Source organism: Saccostrea cucullata, unplaced genomic scaffold (assembly GCF_032062105.1).
Source record: "Saccostrea cucullata isolate Sc308-1 unplaced genomic scaffold, CSIRO_AGI_Scuc_v1 ctg1604, whole genome shotgun sequence".
Lineage (NCBI taxonomy): Eukaryota > Metazoa > Mollusca > Bivalvia > Ostreida > Ostreidae > Saccostrea > Saccostrea cuccullata.
The window spans coordinates 24,317-46,207 of record NW_026940905.1 but is presented as its reverse complement, the minus strand read 5'-3'; positions in this window follow the sequence as shown (position 1 = coordinate 46,207).

Sequence of the window (21,891 nt, the reverse complement as noted above, 5' to 3'; positions counted from 1 at the left end):
GGATGCAAATATTTTCAACATTATGAAAAATATAAAGCAGAACAAACGCCTGTTTGGGTGCAGGTCATTAAATGTACTAAGCTCTACAGGTATTGGTTGTCCAGTGCGCATTAATTCTGAATTCCAAATTCTTACTTGACAGGTGATACCTTTAGCATGTTTAGGAAACATTTGCATCTGGGTGAAAGTTGACTCCGCAAAATGTGCCATCCCATTGTTTAAGTTTAATAAAGTGATTACATCGCCTTTACTAGATATCGCGAATTCAACGATACCCTTATATCCAGTATTATACTCGATTTTACGGATAATCCTTCCCGTTTCAGAGGCGGATCTAGCCATTTTTGAAAGGGGGTTCCAGGGTTTTACTGTCCCTATACTCCCCCCCCCCCCCCACCTAATATAAAATACATGGTTACTGTCTTGAAATATAAGCAATATTTGGGCGAGGGTAAGAAAACGTGATAAGGGGCGAGGTTTGCAGAGCCCTCTTACGTTTTCGACCCGAGCCCAAATATCGCTTATATTTCAAGACAGCTATCATGTATCTTGTTCATCCTGCAACAAAATCTTACATTTGAGCGTCCAAATCAAGCTAATTCCGACAGATTTAGGCACATCTCTGCAGTTGAAACTATGACGCCATGGCGTAAACATTGCAGTATACGTGACGTCACAATGCTTTTGGAACGTCGGAATACATGCACGCGGCTTTATTAGGGCAGTGACCGGATAAAGCTTTGGTTTATTAGGTTACCTTTATTAGGTCAATGCAAGGGGTAGTTGCAGGATAAAACACATTCTCAAGCAAAGATTCACACACACGTATGAAAGATCCTAGGTTTCGGTAAATAATATCTGTTTACGTCCATTTATTTCTTTGAAATGGTACCTCTAGACTGATTTAAAAAAAAAAGAATTTTAAAACTACTGAAGCCTTAAAATTGAATGGATTTGCAGCATTTCAAAAAGAGTACAACGAATTTTCTTTTGGAATTTGAAAAAAAAATTGGGGTGGGGTGCGGGTTGGGTTTAAAACAAAGAGTTGCATGTTAGTTCCTTCAAAAGATATGATTAAAAACGGTACATATATAGCCAACACAGCCAAAGACTGCGGAAAATTAATATCAAATTAAACCTCGCATGATACATAATATATCATAAATTACATATATATATAAAAATAAGTAGAATATTTTCTACTATTCTTTCATAAAAAAGGAATATAAGAGTGGAAGACACTTAATGTGTGAGAATCTATCTATTCAACATATAAGTTAGACGTACAAATACATGTTTTTAATTTATTCTCGGAAAACATTTCTCTCTCTCTCTCTCTCTCTCTCTCTCTCTCTCTCTCTCTCTCTCTCTCTCTCTCTCCACTTGACAAAAAATAAAGGGGGCTTCCAACCCCCGGACCCCCCCTTGGATCCTCCAATGAACCGTTTACAAGCATTCACCCATCCTTGACACTTTTTCAATATCTCTCCAAGGGTTGGGAAATCTAATAAATTCAACTCCTTGCATATATTTTTTGTGGGTATACTTTGAGTCACTATTGCAGATTCCATGACAAGTGTTTTATGGGTACCCGTGTTTCATTGCTTCCTTTTTTGCACAGGTTAGTCATAATATTACTAAATTTACACCACTAAGTAAGATTCAAGCCACTGTTTTGGTCATGTAAACATAGAAACATGTCCCATCTATATAGTTTGCAAGCAAGTGATAAGGAATTCTAAAAATTAATGCAGCTGAAATTCTGTGTGCTATAAACAGATAAGCCGCAGATCTCTGCGGAGTCAGTTAGTGAACATTTAAAATATTTCAGTTTAAATTAAACAATGATGCAGATTTCTTCTATCTATGTAATAATGTAGGGTATTAATGTGATAGGACCCTCGCAAACTAATAAAAAAAACCTCAGGTGAGGTGAAGGGTGTGAGATAATTATATAGGTCCATGAGAAAACAAGAATTATGTATTGTATGCGGAAAATTTTGTGACTGAATTAGATTAATTGCATCAAAAGCAATGCAGAGAACTCCACTCGGTGATTTGTTTTGGTTTCCCCAACAATTTAAATTCTATGTCAGCGAGAGTTTTTATCAGCCAATGAGCGTGTCAGCAGCGAACTCTAAACATAACTGATCACCTTCTGTACGCAGTGCATATCCGATATCAGACAGACAGGCCAGTTTATCAAAGTTTAGCCTGGTTCCCTGTCACTGCTTCATGTACTCCTGCCTTGGAAAGGATGAGCCGAGGGACAGGCTAATCATAGTTAACGTGATTTGCCGCTAGATGGCGATCGCAAATTCCTTTCCGCCCCAGATAAGCGATACCAATAGAGCGGAGGCATAAAGCCTCCGTCTAAAAATAAAATAAAATAAATAAAATAATTTCCCTACCTACCTACCTTATTTTTTTCAGGCAGGTAGCAGGAAACAAGACTATTATTTTTTGGCCTTATAGCTTGTACAAATCTTGGTCATGTTTAACAGGTTTAAATGAAAGTTGAATACATGTGTATCAGTGTATTGTTCAGTTTTGATACTTTCTCCCATAGACCCTTTTCCTATGACATATTTTGTCTAGGAGTTTTTCCCCTTAGCCGCCATATTGTAGGGCAACATTCCCAGATCCCTTCATTATTCAACCACGTTCAATTTGTTATACTGGTTACTGAGGTAAAGATAATATTATTATTCTTATGAATATATGTTTGTTAAAGCCTCTATTTATCCATGATTATAAGACTTTGAATATTTTTCCCCATATATTTCTTGCATGTATGTTTAAAATTGGTTGTTCAAAGAGGAAAATTTGCTGCTTTGCTCTACAACATTGTGGCTAAGGGGAATAACTCCTAGGCAAAATATGTCATAGGAAAAGGGTCTAATGTTGGTAAATTTTTTAAACTAACTTTATTTATAGATGCCGCCACTAGGATGTCTGTTTTGCCGAATATCACGCCCGATTCGAATTGTAATTTCTCTGCACTAAGCATTTTTTTTAACGAAATCTAATACTTAGGGGTTATTGTCATATTATATATTAAATGTTTTTTTTACAAGTGGAGAGTACCGACAAAGTAGTTCGGTGCAATAATTTATATTTGTATATTCATAAGCATATTCCGGTCGAAAAAGGTAGAGAGGTACACAGCTGGTTGACGGCAGGTAGACAGATCGTCAGGTAGACGGTTCAGCAGGTAGATAGGTCGGGATCAGCAAGTAGACGGGTCGGCAAGTAGACAGGTCGTCAGGTAGACGGGTCGGCAGGTAGACAGGTCGGCGGGTAGATGGGTCGGGATCAGCAGGTAGACGGTTAGGCAGGTAGACAGGTCGGCAGGTATAGGGGTTGGCAGATAGACAGGTTCTCAGGTAGACGGGTCGGCAGGTAGACAGGTCGGCAGGTAGATGGGTTGGGATCAGGGATAGACGGTTCGGCAGGTAGACAGGTCGGCAGGTAGACGGGTTGGCAGGTAGACAGGTCGGCAGGTAGACAGGTCGGCAGGTACATGTATGCGGATCGACTGGTAGACAGGTCGGCCATCAGGGCTCAAGTGGAGAGTAGAATAATGTGCGAGGACTAACCCTCATCTCTCGGATGGATGCGAGACTAACCCTAATCAGTCGAATAATGTGAGAGGACTAACCCTAATCTCTGGGATGGATGCGAGACTAACCCTAATCAGGAGAATAATGTACGAGGACTAACCCTCATCTCTCGGATGGATGCGAGACTAACCCTAATCTGTCGAATAATGTGAGAGGACTAACCCTAATCTCTGGGATGGATGCGAGACTAACCCTAATCAGGAGAATAATGTACGAGGACTAACCCTCATCTCTCGGATGGATGCGAGACTAACCCTAATCTGTCGAATAATGTAAGAGGACTAACCCTAATCTCTGGGATGGATGCGAGACTAACCATAATCTGTCGAATAATGTGCTAGGACTAACCAGAAACTGCTTAGCTGTCGACCTGCCGACATCTCTACCTGCCGACCTGTCTACCTGCCGACATGTGACGGTCCTGCCGACCTGTATATTAGCAAATTTTTACCTGCCGACTTGCGACGGACCTGCCGACCTGTACATTAGCAAATGTTTACCTGCAGACCTGTCGACCTGTTTTAATTTCTAGCAGTAAAATATAACCAAATCACGACTATATGAAAGAATATCCGCCGTAATATGGAACTACATATCCGTTAACTCCACTTGATCCATGATTGTCATATTTTAATGTTGATTATTCATTGTTATTGTTAAGCATTATTTGACAATGATTATATCCGGTGCGGTGACTGCCGGTGGTATCGGAGGTCTGCCAGTCGTCCCTAGGGAAACGCGTGGTTTCCGGGGGGACTCTCCAGAGCTATAAAAAAAAACAGGGGATAGAAACTGCCGGTGAACTCGGGGTTTTGATGCTAAGGTTAGAGGTGGTTTATTTCGATTGTTAGAATTTTTCTGTAGGAATTTAGTAATTTTTTGAAGTAATTCATCCATTTTTCTTATAGTGATTACGGTTAATTAATCTCGTATCGCTATTATTAAATATTTTACTTCTTTTTATCGTAGGACGTTTATATTGGGTTAATCTCGATATTAAACGATTAAATAATTTTGTTACGGTTTGACTGAAAGTGAGTCTTGAAGTCTTTCCGTGTAAATAATTGAATATCTTTGATAAATCTTAGGAATTCAATCAATTTAAAGTGATAATCCAGTCGCGTTAGTAGAAATATTTAAGACCAGTTCTCTGTAAAAATCAAACAGATTGAAAAAAGGTTGGCCACGACATCTCTCCGATTTTCTTCAAACTTGGCATATAGGACCTTCCTAGGGTAAAACTCATATATATGGCATACTTTTTTTCTGGACATCATCTGTTACCATAGTAACCAGAATACAAAAATCCTGACCAAAATGGCTAATTTGTGCATGGCAATCTTGCTGAAATCACACTTTTTACACCATCTGTGCTGAACCCATTTTAAGGATTAGAACTCGGTTACTAGTTTTTTATAAAACTACAACATCAACACTCTCAATGTATATCTTTATTGTGTTAAAGATTTATTTGAATATTTTGTAACACTTTGTCAAACAAAGGCAAAATATCAATTTTTTGAAATTTAGTCAAAACTGAAAAACTGACACATTTTGAGAAGAAAAATAAAAAAATAGCAGAACTTTCACAATGTATCACTTATTTCATCTGAAGGTACTTGTCACAAATAATGAAAATATTCAAAAACATTCATGGGCAAATAACAACAAATGTTGACTATAACAAATTGAAAAATCATAAAATTGGCATTTTGCCAAAAAAACAGCTTTAACTTATATTTCATATAACAAAATATATTTTTTTCTTTTAAAAATAAAAAATCAAACAATTTAAGCTCAAAATCTGTAAAATCAATGAGACATTGTCAATTGACCCATAATAGAATAATAATTCATACTGATAGGTGAGAATATGATCAAAGATATAGACCCCCCCCCTTTCTAGCAGAATACAAAAATAACAATTTTCTATTACTGCTTACTGCAGTTAGATGTACCAGTTTATTACCGGCTACATCATAATTTCTAAATTATATGTTTTTTTAAGGAATCACTGTCTAGTTTTGAGAGTATGCCAGGGCATCAGGGCATAATTTGCATGCTTTGCCCGTTATGCTAAAATTATCCCATGTTTCCCACTATTGTTGATGTCCCTGGCATACTCTCAAAACTAGACAGTGATTCCTTATATTTCCATTTCATCATGAAATAAAATTGTAGACTTAGACTTTAAAAATCTAGACTGATATAGATTTAAATTACACGAGGCCTTCCATGCCAATTTCAATATAGTTACTTGGTACATAATAAGCACAAAATGCTACAAAGTATTACATTTACGTTAGTCAAAAGTTGTCTGCTTGTGTTTTTTTTTTTTTTAAATCTCTATGAAAATTATCAACTACAATGTATTTCACAATGTAACTTAATTAGCAAACCATATAATATTAAATTTAAAGAAGCTCTTAACAATAACAAGAAGTGATCTGCATTATTATCATATAAAGGTACCGGTATGCATATTGAGATTATTAGTTCATTTTTAACAAGTACCTGCCTTATTTCTACAGGAAAAAAAATGCTTAGAGACAATGAATTATTCTAATTCATGAACAGAAATCATGGTTGTTTACAGTTGAGAAAATTAATGCAAATATTAATAATTCAATTACTTATTCTTATTCTAAGATAATGCTATTAAGAATATTTTAATCTATTACAAATTGTGCAATAGATGGTGAACAACTTTCTTTCTATCCGACTTTTAAGGTAAGATCACTCTTACTGCATAAATTTACCTCTTCAAGTAGAGCTCTTCAGAATGCTGTTTATAATTAGAGCTTCCTTAAATAACGACCTCATTAATTTGATTAGTAATATGACTTGAGCAAGTACGTAGCTTCAGTATCCAGAAATGGATGAATCTTGTGAATATCCAGTATTGAGACATATAAATATTCTCATTTTCAATTTCCTCTTCAGGAAAATCACACCGGCACATCAGTTACTTTGCTCTTCTTTTAGCAAACAAAATAATTACAGACACCTTGGTATTTCTACGGAAAATATTAATGCCATATCTCCGACTTTCAAGGCTTCACCATTGTTTAGACATTTTGTGATATTCAGCTCTGCACTTTAATGATTTCACAGTAAACTTCCTCCACTCATATATTTTGGATTATTTTTTACCTGCAGAAGTAAATGAGAGTTTTGATACACATGTATCTTCAAATGAAGACAAATATCAAACTGAATTTAATATAGGTAAATGTAAAGCAAAACCTTAATCAAGAAAGGTGTTTTCTAATGTTCATTATGTCAGTTGTTCAAGTTAAACATGTTTTCTTTGATACATGCATATATATGACAATGATTTTGATCAATACAGAGAAATAAGCAGATAATATACTTGTATGTGCTTTTTCTAACAATTGAGGCCACCATAAAAAAAAAATACTTTTTTTATGTACTCCGAGTCTCCGACCCATATTTTTCAGAGTGGGTAGCTAGGTAGGCTTTTAATTTTTTTTAAACAGTATTGAACAAATTGATAGATGATATAACAATAGACCCATGGGCCTAATCGCTCACCTGTATAGCTTTGACCATGTTTTTCTTTACCAGATTTCCCCCATGTAATACCTTAAGTGACCCAACCCTACCCCCAGGGGTCATAACTTGGACAATTAAAAATCTACACTACCACACAATGCTTTTGCATAAGTGTCAGCTTTTCTGGTCCAGTAGTTCCTGAGAAGAAAATTTTTCAAGATATTTCCTACATACTTCAATGTAAAAGTTGGGTTCCCTATTGTTGCTCTGTCCTACCCCAGGAGATCATGATTTGAATACACTGTAATTTAGAATCTACACTAACCCAGGATGCTTCCACCTAAGTTTCAGCTATTCTGGCCTTGTGGTCCTTGAGAAGATAATTCAATGACCCCATCCTATTTTTGTCATTTCTTGATTATCCCCCCTTGTGGATGGACTTGGTCCCTCATTTTCAAAATTTAAACTCCCTTTCACGCAAGGATGCTTTGTACAAAGTTTGGTTAAAATTGGCTGAGTGGTTTTTGAGAAGAAGTCAAAAATGCCAAAAGTTTACAGATGGACGGACGACAGACACAATGTGATCAGAAAAGCTCACTTGAACCTCCAGCTCAGGTGAACTAAAAATCAGTGTCAGAAATTTATTATTGTTTTCATTACACACTGGATTACTTAGATGTAATACCAGGGTAATTATTTTTTTAAAAAAAAAGAATTTCATTAAAGTACCAAAAAAAATTAGTGGGTAGACTGAGGAATCTTTTTTGTGCTAGCACCTACTGCTACACCTGACCTCGGTTAATATGGTCTCATCCAAATGACTGTTCTTCACGTCCCACAGTGGGATTCAACTCCTAACTTCACTCTTCTAGAGCAGACGCTCTAATTATAATCACTGCATCACACAGGCAATTTAGAGGAATAGATGCAGATCTTCAGAATTTGTAAAATAAAGTAATACTATCTAAAACAAAATATTTTATCAGCTGATAAAAGCTAGCTTCTCATGCATGAATGTTTCATATGTGGGGGTTTTTTTTAGAAAAGTGTTTACACCAACGATAAAAAGTTGCATATTCTTTTTCACTAAAGCTAATCAAAAATAAATACTGAAAAGGGCACAAAATGTGATATGCAGATATATGTTTTGTTAAACAGTTTTTAATGTACAGTGGACCCTCAATATCTGAATGACAGAATAACATTTTAGAATTTTGTTCCGATGAAAAATCGTCTGGATACTGAGGCATCCGGACATCTTGCGTCCGGATATCTGATAGCCCACTGTATTAATGTAAACTGGTATACCAATTGAATACATCATAAGTTCATAACACCCCAGTAGTATAAGGCGTCTAGATGGGTGGGTCAACTGAGTGCACTTTTGGGGCTGTGGGGGATAGGTGGGTCAACTGAGTGCAGCTCCTGGGGGGGATAGGTGGGTCAACTGAGTGCAGCCCCTGGAGGGGATAGGTGGGTCAATAGAGTGCAGCCCCTGGGGGATAGCCTGTTCAATTCAGTACATATAATCCCCCCTAAATACGGGGGTGTGTTTACACTGTGTTTACATTATACACTATACGCTGCTGCTACTACTATTCATAACGCTGCTACTACGATTTTGGCAAATACTCAAGAATTTGATTATGACGTCACTCATTCACAGTGATTTTCCGAAAACTGAAAAAAAACAATAACACACAATAGAAACAAGAACACAGATTTTATTCAAGTAAAAAAATACAACAATTTACTTTTTCTTCTTCTGGGCCTTATCGGTCATCAGGGATAGTTTCCTCTTGTGAGTAGTGCTGGGTCCTGGATTCTCTCTGTTGTGTTCCTTTTTCTCTTTTTTGTCTCCTTCTTTCACTAGAGGTTTTGTCTGTTGGGTCCCTGAGATCTTAGGTTCCTGAGGCTTTTTCTCCAGTTTTTGTACTTCTTTGACGAATTGTTGATCCTCCTCATCCTCTGTACACTGATTAGCCCAATGGCCAAATTTCCCGCACTTGTAGCACAAATCTTTCTTGGGGCAATCTGGGGCCCAATGCCCTAACTCTTTGCACCTGTAGCATGGATCCGTCTGTCTAGTTTTCTTTTTTTCTCCCGATTCCCCTTGTCCTTCTTTTTTCTGGTAAGTGCTTCCTCCTCCTCTCATTTTGTCTTGCATGTTAGTAACTTTTACTTCTAATTTGGATAATTTGGCACGAATCAAACAAAATTCACTGGCGTTGTAAGTTTTCAGATCAGTCAGCTTGTTTTCATGATCACCCACCTTCTCAGCAATATATTTCAGCGTGTTGTCATGATGTCGCACTTTCTCACCAATATAATTCAGCTTGTTGTTAAGATCACTCACCTTGTTGTTCATATCATTCATCTTGTTGTCAAGAGCGGACAGCATGTTAACAATCCCATCCAGAGTTGTATTTAATAGGCCCATATCTTCTTTATTCGCATATTCTGGAAGATTATACATGCCCAAATCTAATCCCACTGCATCCTGTGACTCTGGCATGGGGGCTCCTACATAACCTTCAGGTGTCACATAGCTGGGGTTGTCTGGAGTATTCATCATTGCTTCTGCCATACTATTTTCACGTCTGTCAACTTCGAAATGTCAAGCAAGACTGATCGTCAAATCCCAGCTCCGCTTTATATATACCTGCTGTGTGGGGGCGGGGCGTGTGCACGTTTTACCTACGTTTTTTTTATTTTATGCTGACTACAGAGGTAAATACTTGGCACCGATTCAAGTTTTGTTTAGGGCCGTGTGCAAAAAAAAAATACGATAGACCTACGTTTTTTATGCTGACTACACAGGTAAATACGTTTTACCTACGTTTTATACGGGGGGTATAAATGAGAAGAAAAATCTGGTCCTTTCTTCACAATCGACTATCATGTCAACCCTGATACACACTCACTCTCTGATTTTAGATGGGTATGATTGTTTAGTACGATGGGCACAAAATCACCAAGAATCTCTACCCCCGGAGGCAGAACAAGTATTTCAGGAAGCCAGCACTATCATGGAAACCCTTCAGGATTTGTGGTTTCTATGCCTAACCTTATCACATCATGCGACGAACATGGGGAGACTAGCTACCATACATTTTCTATGTCGACATATGAAAACAATTCTGCCCCAGAAATGGTACGGACTGAACCTGACCCGTTATTTCGGAAAGCCTTACAGTTTCCTGACCCATCCCCAAGCGGGCAAAGTGATTTTATTGTGGCAGGACATAGATGCGATGGAGAAAGTATGTATTCAATACGGAATGAAATACCTGGAAATTTCACACAGGCTAGGAAATCCGTGACTTTTAATACCAGCCTCAATCAAATCTACGAATTACCCCCCGAAGACCGGAGAAGTCCCTGGATGGCCCTAGTAGCGGATCGAATACGATTTCGGAGGAGAATTCGACAGTTAGAAGCTTTGTTAGTTTTTAAGAAATAAAAAAAATCATGTAATACTACATCAGTGTTATGTTATTGTATGACGTCATAGATACACTCGGGTTCGGCCTTTCCCCCTTCAATTTTGCTTTGTCACTGTGATGGGGCGTTTTTTGATCACATGATCAAAAGCGATTTTTTTGTGTTAGCCAATCACATTTGATCACATGATTGGTTTTTCCATGTTTTGCCGCAATTGCAGTATCGTCTGCTATTGTAAATAAATACAGCCCCTCCGAGCTCTCGGTGTCATTCTGCTTGTAGCTGAATTCCTACAACATGGCTCATCGACGCATCTTCCACGAAGAACTGTATCTCATTCCCGGAATTGTGGTGGAGTCTTATATCACGGTGAGGAGGATAGACAATGATCGTGAAATATTGAGACTGAACATGGCGAGGATGGAAGTAAACAATAATCACCGGAGGGCCCACCCTTACCAAAGACCAGCATCCAGATCGCCGCCGGCACCCCCAAGGGCTCCAACGCCACCACCACAACCTGCGGGCCCCCAGAACCAAGCCAGAAATCATGGTCGCATCCCCCCCTGGGGTTTTGCTGTACCTATACAGAGGATCATATGCACTTTGTGTTTAGATGACGAGGAAGAAAGTAACTTTGTGTGCGCCCGCTGTTTACAGCGGGCAGCCTGTATGTTATGTGCTGCCCGCCTTATAGACCGTAATTTACCCTGCCCCCTCTGTAGAAATTCCCTGCTGACAGCGCAACCCGTGGGCAGAAGATCAGAATTTAACGCGGGGTCAGATGACAGTTCAGATGAGGGAGCCATGGTCGAGCGGTTACTGAGGGAGTGAGGGAACCACCTGAGCCCCACCAGAAAAAAAAACAAACAGCCCTTTTAAGGGCTACCCAATTGTTTCGAAAAGATGCCTACTTAAACAGTCAATAAAAAAAAAAAAAAAGAAACATTGTGTTTCTCTCAAGTTATAACACCAGGTCACTTTTTAAAAAAAAAAAAAAAAATTTATGTCTCCAAGTACGCCGTAATTTTTTATGTAAATTAGGCCGCCATTGTCGAATCTCCGCAAAGATTTTACCCCAGTGAAAAAGGTTTGTAATCCACCTTGTAGGTCTTTTAAAGTTGTTTCACATTGTTTATAATTGTGATTATGTTATCCCTCACCTATATGTTTAATGTCAGCTATGCTAAATAGCCCATTTCTGTGTAATTTGAGAGAATGTTTTTGTCATGTGCTGAAAGTATGGCCTGCTATTCATGTTGTCGAATCTCCGCAAGATTTTACCCCAGTGAAAAAGGTTTGTAATCCACCTTGTAGGTCGTTTAAAGTTGTTTCACATTGTTTATAATTGTGATTATGTTATCCCTCACCTATATGTTTAATGTCAGCTATGCTAAATAACCCATTTCTGTGTAATTTGAGAGAATGTTTTTGTCATGTGCTTAAAGTATGGCCTGCTATTCATGTCATCATTTAAAAAGTCTATCCTAAATAAAATCTGTCTTTAAAAAATACATTTTACAAATGACATTTAATATGATTAGAGTATAGGAATCCATATATATATAAGAGATATTATTTTGCATTACATTTATAAGAGGCATTGTCTCATGTAATTTAAATCATAATAACAAAAAATGGGTTTTATTTTTCTATACAGTCCTCAAACCTGGAAGATATGTTTTGTTCCTAACCAATCCATTCTCTAAGTGAAGTGAAGCCTGGCTGTTGGTCTTCCTTTGGGAAATATACAGTGAAATAACTAACATAAAAACAAAACAAAACTTGAATCTAAAAAAAGTTTCAATGAGATATCATTTTAATTTATTTAATTATTATTATTAAGATAATTATTTTAAATGTTTATATTTTTAAAATGGATAAAAAATAAATAAATCTGATAATGGAAATCAATACTATAAAGATAGCAAGTTTTTTATCTTTAAGTGCTGATGAATTTCTGAATTTTCCATTAAAATATTGACATTATATCACAGGGAAAAGAAAAACTACTTGAGTGTTTCTACTGACCCCCCACCAGAGATCTGCTTATGAGTGCATGGGGATTGCGGTGGACCTTCATCTCCTGTTTAAAACAGACATTAGAGTATGACAGATAAAAAGGTACTTTTTTTTTCTTCTTTATTTTACATCACATGAAAACACACAATTAATGATGATAATGAAGAATGTACACATGTTTTTCATAAGTGTGTACAAATTGTTCAATATAATGTCTATAATGAATCCAATTTCCTTGGGCTAGTCCACACCCAATCTTGTAAGGAAAAGCATAAGTCTGGTAAGGTAAACTTTCCCCCATTTCTTGTAAACAGGCTTGAAACCATTGCTCTCTGTTTTGTGGGGTATCCTGATAAGTGGAAATTCTTTTAGGTCGGTGACTTGCTTTTCCATAATCCCATTGAGCTAATAAACAAATGACCACAGGGGTTTGTGAGGGAAACACCTTAATAGTGCCTGGAATTCCTCTATCTTCTTCTACGGCTAAATTTCTAGTCCCTAGAGGTCTGCGAGTGGCATAGAGATTAGCTTGTGGGAATTTCTCTGCAATACTTTGACTCAATCCATGAGCTTTTACAGTTAAACAATTACATTGATGAACAATAGCTTCTACCTCACAGTTGAGTAAATCACCTTGTATCTCCTGGAGACTCATGATGTAAAATGAATCTATTTTTTAAAACACCCTTGTTTTTATAGAACAAGAAACAACACAATAAAAGCAAGATTTTTTTTTTTATTCAGGTAAATCTACAATCTCTTGGAACTAATTCTTTGTTTCTCACATCAGGTTTTAGAACTCCATATTCTTCATAGTCACCTTGTCTATAAAAGGTTCTTTCCAATTCTGGGGTGCTGTAAGACATCTCAAAACAGGTTAATTTATGAATCTTTCTGTACATGTATCTCCCTTGAACTCTGTTTTTCATTTGAATGAATCCTCTCACATGATGAAGTTTTCCAGTTTCTGGATGCCTTTCTTTTTGTAAGATCAAGTATTGATAATCACTTCCAATGATTTGATCTACATCTTCCTGTCGGCACCCAGTTAAATTAAATATCCAATTATTGGCTATTCTACCTCTGTCTTGTTTTAAGTAAGCAATATATCCATTGCCTGTATTTTCTTTCTGTTTGTTTTGATAATGAGCCTTAATATCCTCCAAGAGTTTGTTGTTTGGTCTTATGTTTTCTTTTTCCTCCTCCTCCTGAGGTTTATATTCTACAGGATGTTCTTCCATCAAGGGAGGTGGTATAAATACTGCAGGATGTTCTACCATCAAGGGAGGTGGTATAAATACTGCAGGATGTTCTACCATCAAGGGAGGTGGTATGATATCTTTTCCTCCCTCCTGTATAAGTAACCATTCAGTTTCCTTTAATCTAGTGTTCTGACTCATTTCTTTACTGGAGGTGTTACCCATAATGAAGCCAGTCCACAACTGAGGTGTGTTTTATACCATGTTTACTATTTATACCTTTTTTAAAATTGTATTTATTTTTATCAATCTTTAAAAAACCCTCAACACTTTTTTTTGTTTTGGTGTTTTGAAAAAATCTATGGTTAAAGGGGGATAACCTTTTTTTTTAAAAATGACAAAAAACCCACAATTTTTTTTTTCTTTTCTTTTTTTATTGAGATCTAACAATAAATAACAGTTCAATCTTTTTTTTTTTTTTATTCACATCTTGACCAGCTCACATTCTTTAAGAACTTTTTCTTCCTAGCTTCTCTGGCTTCAATAGCTTCAGGTTTCTTCCAAGCTCCTATTTCCCATTCTATCCAATCTCTGGGCTCCAATTCCTTATTTCTCTCCTCAGGTTTCAGAACCCCATATTCTTCATAGTCACCTCCTTGCTTGTAAAACATACTTTCCAATTCTGGGGTACTGTGAGACATGGCAAAATCAGCAGTGATATGAAGTCTGCACATAGTCAGTCCTCCTTCTGGTTCCTTCATTTGAATGAATCCCCTGATTTGATGCAGTTCTCCTGTCCAGGGATGTCTTTCCTTTTGTATAATCAAATACTGGAAACCGAAGAAGAAATCATCTTGGTTGCTCAGAAACATGTCTATATCTTCTTCTTCTTTAGGCTCTTTAATGGTGAAAGTCCAATTAATGGCTGTCCTGTAAAATCTGTCTGGACATTTAGGATCCTTCACAGGCTCATGCAGGGGTATATATTCATTCTTAGGTTCCGGATCCAGGGTTTTCAACTCTATTCTTCTTTTTGTTTGAGGAGCTTCGTGATCCCCCTCCATAGGTTCCGTCATTCTCTTTTCTAATAAGGCAAATTTATCTTTATCCATCTCCATGTCTTCTAATATTCTAGGAATTCGTTTGCCAAACTGTCGTTTACTCAACCACATGCCCCCAACTGAGGAGGATCGTCTTTAACACCTTGTTTTTATACCCCCTCACCCTTTGCAAAGATAAGGGCCGTGTGCAAAACATGCGTTTTACCTACGTTTTTTTTTATGCTGACTACATAGGTAAATACTTGGCACCGATTCAAGATTATGACGTCACGCTTCACAGTCAAAAGCTCAGTCTAGCCTAACCAGTTCAAACTGGATTTTTTTCTGAAAACACTAACAAAAGACAAAACAAAGAACACAGATTTTGATTTTTTTTTTCATTCTTTATTTTGTAACAACAAACAACAAACAACAAACAACAATGCATTTACAATACATTTTGATAAAAACATTGACACTTTTGTCCATGACCCGTAGGTAATTTATGATAAGTGTTTTTAAACCAATTCGCTACGTATCTGTCCCTTTGTAAAGCCGTACTCTGGTCAAAGGGGAATAGCCACTCGTCGGTTTTCTTTCTTTTCTTGTCTCTTTGATGTAAATAATACACGCAATATTGTCCACACACATCGGTATTCCAGTCTTGATAGCGATACGGATTATAAATCCATTGTTGAGCATGACGCTGGATAAAATCTTGAATTTCTTTTTGTAAGGGAGGAAATCCATAAGAATCGAAATATTCCACCACGGGATTGCTCACATATAGACACACCCAATGTTCTCCAGGTCGATCTTGAGGATCCGTATTGACCACGACAGCTTTTTCTCCAGGTCTTAATTGATCCGGTAATAAATCTACAGGATACACGCCTCCAAAAGAACTCTTGAATTCTCTGGATAAGACTTCTCTCAATTGTCCCGTATCCATTTTTTTTTTTAGTAATCAATGCTCACTTCTCTCTGTTTGTTAATTTCTAATAGGTTATCGAATTCTGCATACACCACACAATTGATGGTGGTAGCCGTATTGTTGGTAAACTGCACTTCTACTCTCAGATTTCCTGTTTCTATGATGTGGAATTTATCCGATTGCGCTTCTTGATCTTTAGTGAAATCCCAGCCCCATAGAGTGTAGCCGCTTTTATACTCTTCTAGGGTGATGTCCGGAGCCCAATCTTCTCCTAATTTTCCCAGAGCTTGATACAGACTGAGATATGATCTCAGATATAAATCGTCGTTGAAATTAGGCTCAAAACAACGAGTACTCATGGTCTCTCCGTTGATACTGACATCTAATTTCTTGATCCCAAAGTTTTGGAAATGAAAGGGATTTTTAGTTTTATCTCCGTTAAAGGCCGCATTCTCCACAAAGCCTAAAATGAGACGTTTAGGCATCTGGCCTTGAAACAGATGATCCGTAATCTTAGACTGGGTTCCTGAGCCAATGGTAAAGGTTTTCACTTCCACTCTTCTCAAGGGATATTTGGCTCTGTGGGTATTCAAACTCTGATTAATGGTATTCATCATGACTGCTGTGGGTTTGACTTTTCTCACCCACAAGATCATACTCAATATTTTCACTTTTCCTGTACTTCCTCCTTTGATCATCATGTAGAAAGAGGGTCTAGCTCGATTAAATCGCAAACGGACGTCCACTCCATTAGGTAGAAATCGATCTTGTTGAAACAAATCCAAATGTAAAGTATCCAGCAAACTGATTTTCTTACTGTCAGCAATAGCTTGGTGTCTTTTTCGGAATCCTTCGTTTTTAGAATTGGCCGGTAACGCTGTGAGGATGGGTTGGTTAATGGTCACCGTGTCGGCACCACCATCTTGACCCTGAGTTACATCAAAGGTTTTATTTTGAGCTACACCAAGAGCCTCTAACCCCACTTCGTCCATGTGTCCTGCCGTATCTTTTTCCCACAGACTACAGGCCCTCGTCTGTGTCTTTAAAGTTCTGGGTCGGTAAGACAATAATTTCTCCAGATAAGCTTTGTAAGGATAGGTATCCGTCCCTGGAGTCACTATTTTTCCATTCAGACTGACATCGATTTCCGTAAACATGGAATGTAAGATATTATTCACGGGACTGGAAGTGCTGTTTGCCCCAGTCAGATTACTTCCATCGTCTTTGGTAAATTTACATACCATTTGAACATAAGTTTGAGATAAATCCAGATAGTGATCTCCTTGTCCTTTGATTTCAAATTCGATGGGAGCGGTGTCGGAATCTAAAGTACTGGAAATGGGGTAATATTCTTCCCATTTCGAGTCTTCTAAAGCAATATTAGTCGGAGGGACTTGAAACAATTGTAAATTGTTCATCCCACACGCACAGGAATCGGGCTGTAACATGATGTGTCTACTAGGATTCAGTTTTCACAAATGAACCTTCTGTTCCCTGGACTGTCCTATTTATACTCTCTCTCTCTCTCTCTCTCTCAGTCAAACACATCTAAATGACGTTTTCTTTTAGGAATTCCTCCTTGTTTTTTCCTTTTTCTCTTAGGACCCCCTCGGGCTAACAGGATTCTTCCTCTCCCTGTCTGCTTTCTTCTTTTTCTTCTTCTTCTTCCTTGACCTGTTTGTCCTTTTTTCTTCTTCTTCTTTCTAAAGGGTAAAGAGACTCCTCGATTGAAAGCAAATAGACCTGTATTTTTGGCCGCATTGAGTCCGTGGGTTAAAAGAGCATTTCTGATGTTTTTTCTTTTTCCCACCACATCCCTGCCTATCTTCACTCCGGCCATGATGGCTTGTTGTTTCCCATGTTTGAGTAAATCTTTGACAAATCCTCGACCTTTTTGTAACCCCATGGCTAACTCGGTCGCTTCTTTGAGAGTCAAACCTGAGCCTATGCCCGGTAGGGGTATGTTAGGGACTGCTGCCGAGAGGAAGTTTAAAAAATTTCCTCCTTTTTGAGGTTTCATGTGAGTTAAAAGCCTACCCAATTTGAGTAATCCTGTAAGAGGAGTTCCCGATAGATTATCCAAGGGAAGGGCTCCCACCAATCCAGAGATGATAGAACCTACTGCTCCGCCTTTTTGACGTAATAAACCTTTATGATAAGTCCAACTGTGTCCTCTTTGTCTCAGTAATCCGGGATGATACTGCATGGTTCATGTCTCTTGTTCAACTGACCTTTATATCCTCGGGGGACTTCCTTTTATACCCTTTACGGCTGAATACAATACAGACAGCAGACCAGGCAAGCCACCACGCCCAATAAGATGGAACACAATAACGGTACATTCATCTCAGTAGACTTTTCTGAAATGAAGTTTCACCACTGATTTACCACTTACAAAGGGCATGGGAGTCCCTAAAGGAGTCATGATGTGAATCTCAATGGTATCGAAATGTTTTTTACTTAGTTTCAAATATTCCGCTCGAATGGGTTCCCATTTGGCTTGTTTTGAATCCTCCAAATGAAATGTACAAGGCACCACTCTTAAGAGTTTCAAGGCATTGGAGCCTACCGTCTGGGGTTGAATCAAGTCACAATAGACATACATGGATTTCAGATTTTCATATAAATCCACAGTACTGTTTCCCAAGTAACTAATGTTGATCCATTTGGTCATGTTTTCTGTATCGTTCTGAAGAATGACCTTCTGACCGTCCATGCCTAGCTTATAAGCTAGGGATGTGGGGAAACGAATGCATAAGGGAGTAAGCATTTTTTCATTGATTTCATACATCACTCGATCATAGGTCTCGTAATATACTAATTTCATAGATTTTTCTTCATTTCCATCACCAAGGGTTTTCCATATTTTTTTCAATGATCTCTCTAGTCCTAGACTTATTTCCTCTGTTAAGGCCTTGGGGTGAGTGTAAGGCCCGGGTCTGAAGTGAATTCGTCTAATTTCCATCTTGCTATCTAGTTCAACGAGTGCAGGCCGTTTAGTATGGGCCCAATCGAGCAGTACAGGACATTGACGTAATGGCATTGGGTCTAAGGTTTTCATTTTAAATCTGCCATAAACATTGGGGTTTTTGATATGGCGAGCATAAGACTGAGGAACCAGGATGTCAACCAGGATGTCAAAATAAGCCTCCTTTTCTGTAATGTTTTTCAATGAATTGGGATACATCATTTCTGTTAAAGCCACTTCCCATTCTCCGTCGGTTAAATCTAGGGATTGTGGTAATAAGGTTTTAAATTGAGCAGTCGTATTGCTAGAAAAAGAGGCCATAGACCCATCACTGGGTAAAGTCATGTAAAACCCACTGCTCTCGGCCATGTTCAATCTAAGACTGAGACTCTAGACCTTAAGACCTTTGTATTTATAACAACACTTTTTTTAAAAAATTCAAAACATTTATTCAAAAAATTTACACATCTATTTCTTCTTCTTCTTCTTCTTCTGATGATCGGTCCTCAATCACTCGAGTCAACAAATGTCCTTTCTTTTCCACCGAGTCTTTAATCTGGGAAAAGGGGATGCGACAATACAAGTACTCTGTAGGACAATAATGAGGTGGAAACATCAGTCCTTTTTTCTCCATCTTGAAATAATATTTCAGACAATCTCCAATGTCAGAGTACCATGAACTTTCATTCTGAATGGTGTTGATGGGTGTCAGTCGATTCCTTTGAGTACAAGTAACCCATTTGAATTGCTGATAATGTTGGTTGATTTTCACCCTCACTCTAGATCCTGTTAGAGGATAGGGAATTTTCATTCTTTTTTCCAACCACACATTCTCCAGGTAATAGCCTGGATGATTTTCAAAGAAATCCATGATGGCTCCTATTTTAGTTTTCATCCACCCTCCTTGCATGTACATACACTGACTAATGGGACTCTCACAATACCAACGATACTGCATCTTTGAAACAAAAAACACGTCTGACTTGTTCAGTGTCCTTTTTCAGAATGAGAGAGGGTTTGTTATATACCTCTTGATAAAACCTTTCATCTATTTTTATTTTATTTTTTAAATTTTTATTTTTTAAATTATATTTTATTTTTAAAACAAACAACAAAACAACAAAGAATTTTTAAACACAAATTTTTATTCAAGTCAAAAAATACAAAAAATGATTTTATTGTCCTTCATATCGGCATAAGGGGCATTTCTTGTAGGAAGTCTCAAAGAGTTTCTTCACACACTTTTCACAACACGGATATTGCCGGCATTGTCCGCATTTCCATTTTCCTCGAGTCTTTTCCTGGTAGCACATCATACATTCTTTCAAAGGTCTGTTCCTGGTCATTTTCACCCATCGGGGAGGCGGTATGTTCTCAATTCCTTTCTTCCAGATGAAATATTTCAGGCACCAGCTACAACCACAAGTCTCCATGGAAGGGGGGTCATCTACCATCCAGTGTGGCATAGGTTCTCTACATTTACTACATCCCCAGTACCAATCAACAACTTCTCCCGCATCGTTATAGCCGACGTATTTATGTATCTCTTTCGTCTTCTCATTGCAGTGATAGCATATTGTTTTTTCTACATCAATCCAATAGATAATTCTCCACACAAAAGACATGATGGCTAAATAATGAGTGCAGGGTACTCCCAGCTCCGCTTTATATACCTTTGACCTACCTTTTTATACCTGTAAGGACCGTGTGCAAAAAATTAGGGGGCGTGTGCATCAATACGATAGACCTACGTTTTTTATGCTGACTACACAGGTAAATACTTGGCAGCGATTCAAATCCGTGATTGTGACGTCATCATGACAAAGCTAGTGTATATAGAGCGCTCTGTTGTGTGTATATAGAGCGTTTAGTTGTATGTGTGTATATAGGGGAAAAAAATAACTAACAACACTAGAATTTTTTTTGGTTTTTTCTTTTTATTTTTTTATTCATAACAACAACAAGAACAAGAACAAGAACATCATAATAACAAACATTCAAAACTTCTGTTCAGTTCTTTTTGTATGGGAAAAGGTCTCCTCATGTACAAATAGTCTGTTTCACAAGCACAGTCCATGATATCGTATCCTTTTACGACCACTTCTTCCAAATAGTCTTTCATACAATCTCCAGCTTTTTTCATCCATTTCCCATGAATCCAAGTCTTCTCGGGTCCCTGTCTTCGGTGAGCCAAGACGTAATTGACTTTCCATTTAAATTCTCCATATTTAGGTGATCTGGGTCCTAATAAGACCATGTGTTTGCTTCTTTTGCGGTGCGGTAACTTGAATCTCTTATACAGGTAGATTTCATTGAGACCTGTTTGTCCTGGATTCTTATCAAAGAAATCTTGAATACATGTCTCTTTGTTTTTCATCCATTCTCCTTTGTGACTAGTCCCTTCAGGTTCTACTATTTTCCAACGATACTCTGAGCTTAAAAAATCCATGATGTGTGCTCTGTCCCTCACTCAGATCAGAAATGATCCTCTTAGGCTTATGGTGTCTCCTTTTTATATAGAGGGGTGTATCTATTTTTAGATTCCGGGATTAACTGGGTGAATTGGTCTTCTTGACCCTAGGGGTATGATGTATCATGGTAGGACTAGGCATGATGTAACCGACCGAAGAACTCACACAGACCATCCAATATTCTCGATTAGAATCGTGTAAAGCTAACATGACCACACTGGTGATGATGAGGGAAATACAAATGAATAATTGTGCAAAATACACAATTTCTTCTCGAGGAATATTCTCTCCACAACATTTCCAATGAGGTGTTATTTGATGAGATCCGTTTGGGGAATCCATGAATCGAAACTAGGGGGATATCCTTTCCACCGGACTTTGACTTCTTGAATGATTTTCTTCCCGACTCGTCGCTTTTTATACCCCAAGATTTCCTCTACTTCGTACACGTCGTCTTTTTTAATGATCTGTTGTAATTCTTTCTCGTAAAAAGTCCCTTCTAATTCCTCCTGGTTGTAATCTTGTACTCGATACACGTAAGGATACCGACCGGGGACTCGTCGAGCAATGGTAAATATTTCCGTGGTCCAGTTCGGTAAATATCCTTTTTCAAAAGTGCGTTTAGCTTTACTGATGCGCACTTTATCTCCTGTTTTAAACTTGGGGGGTTTTGG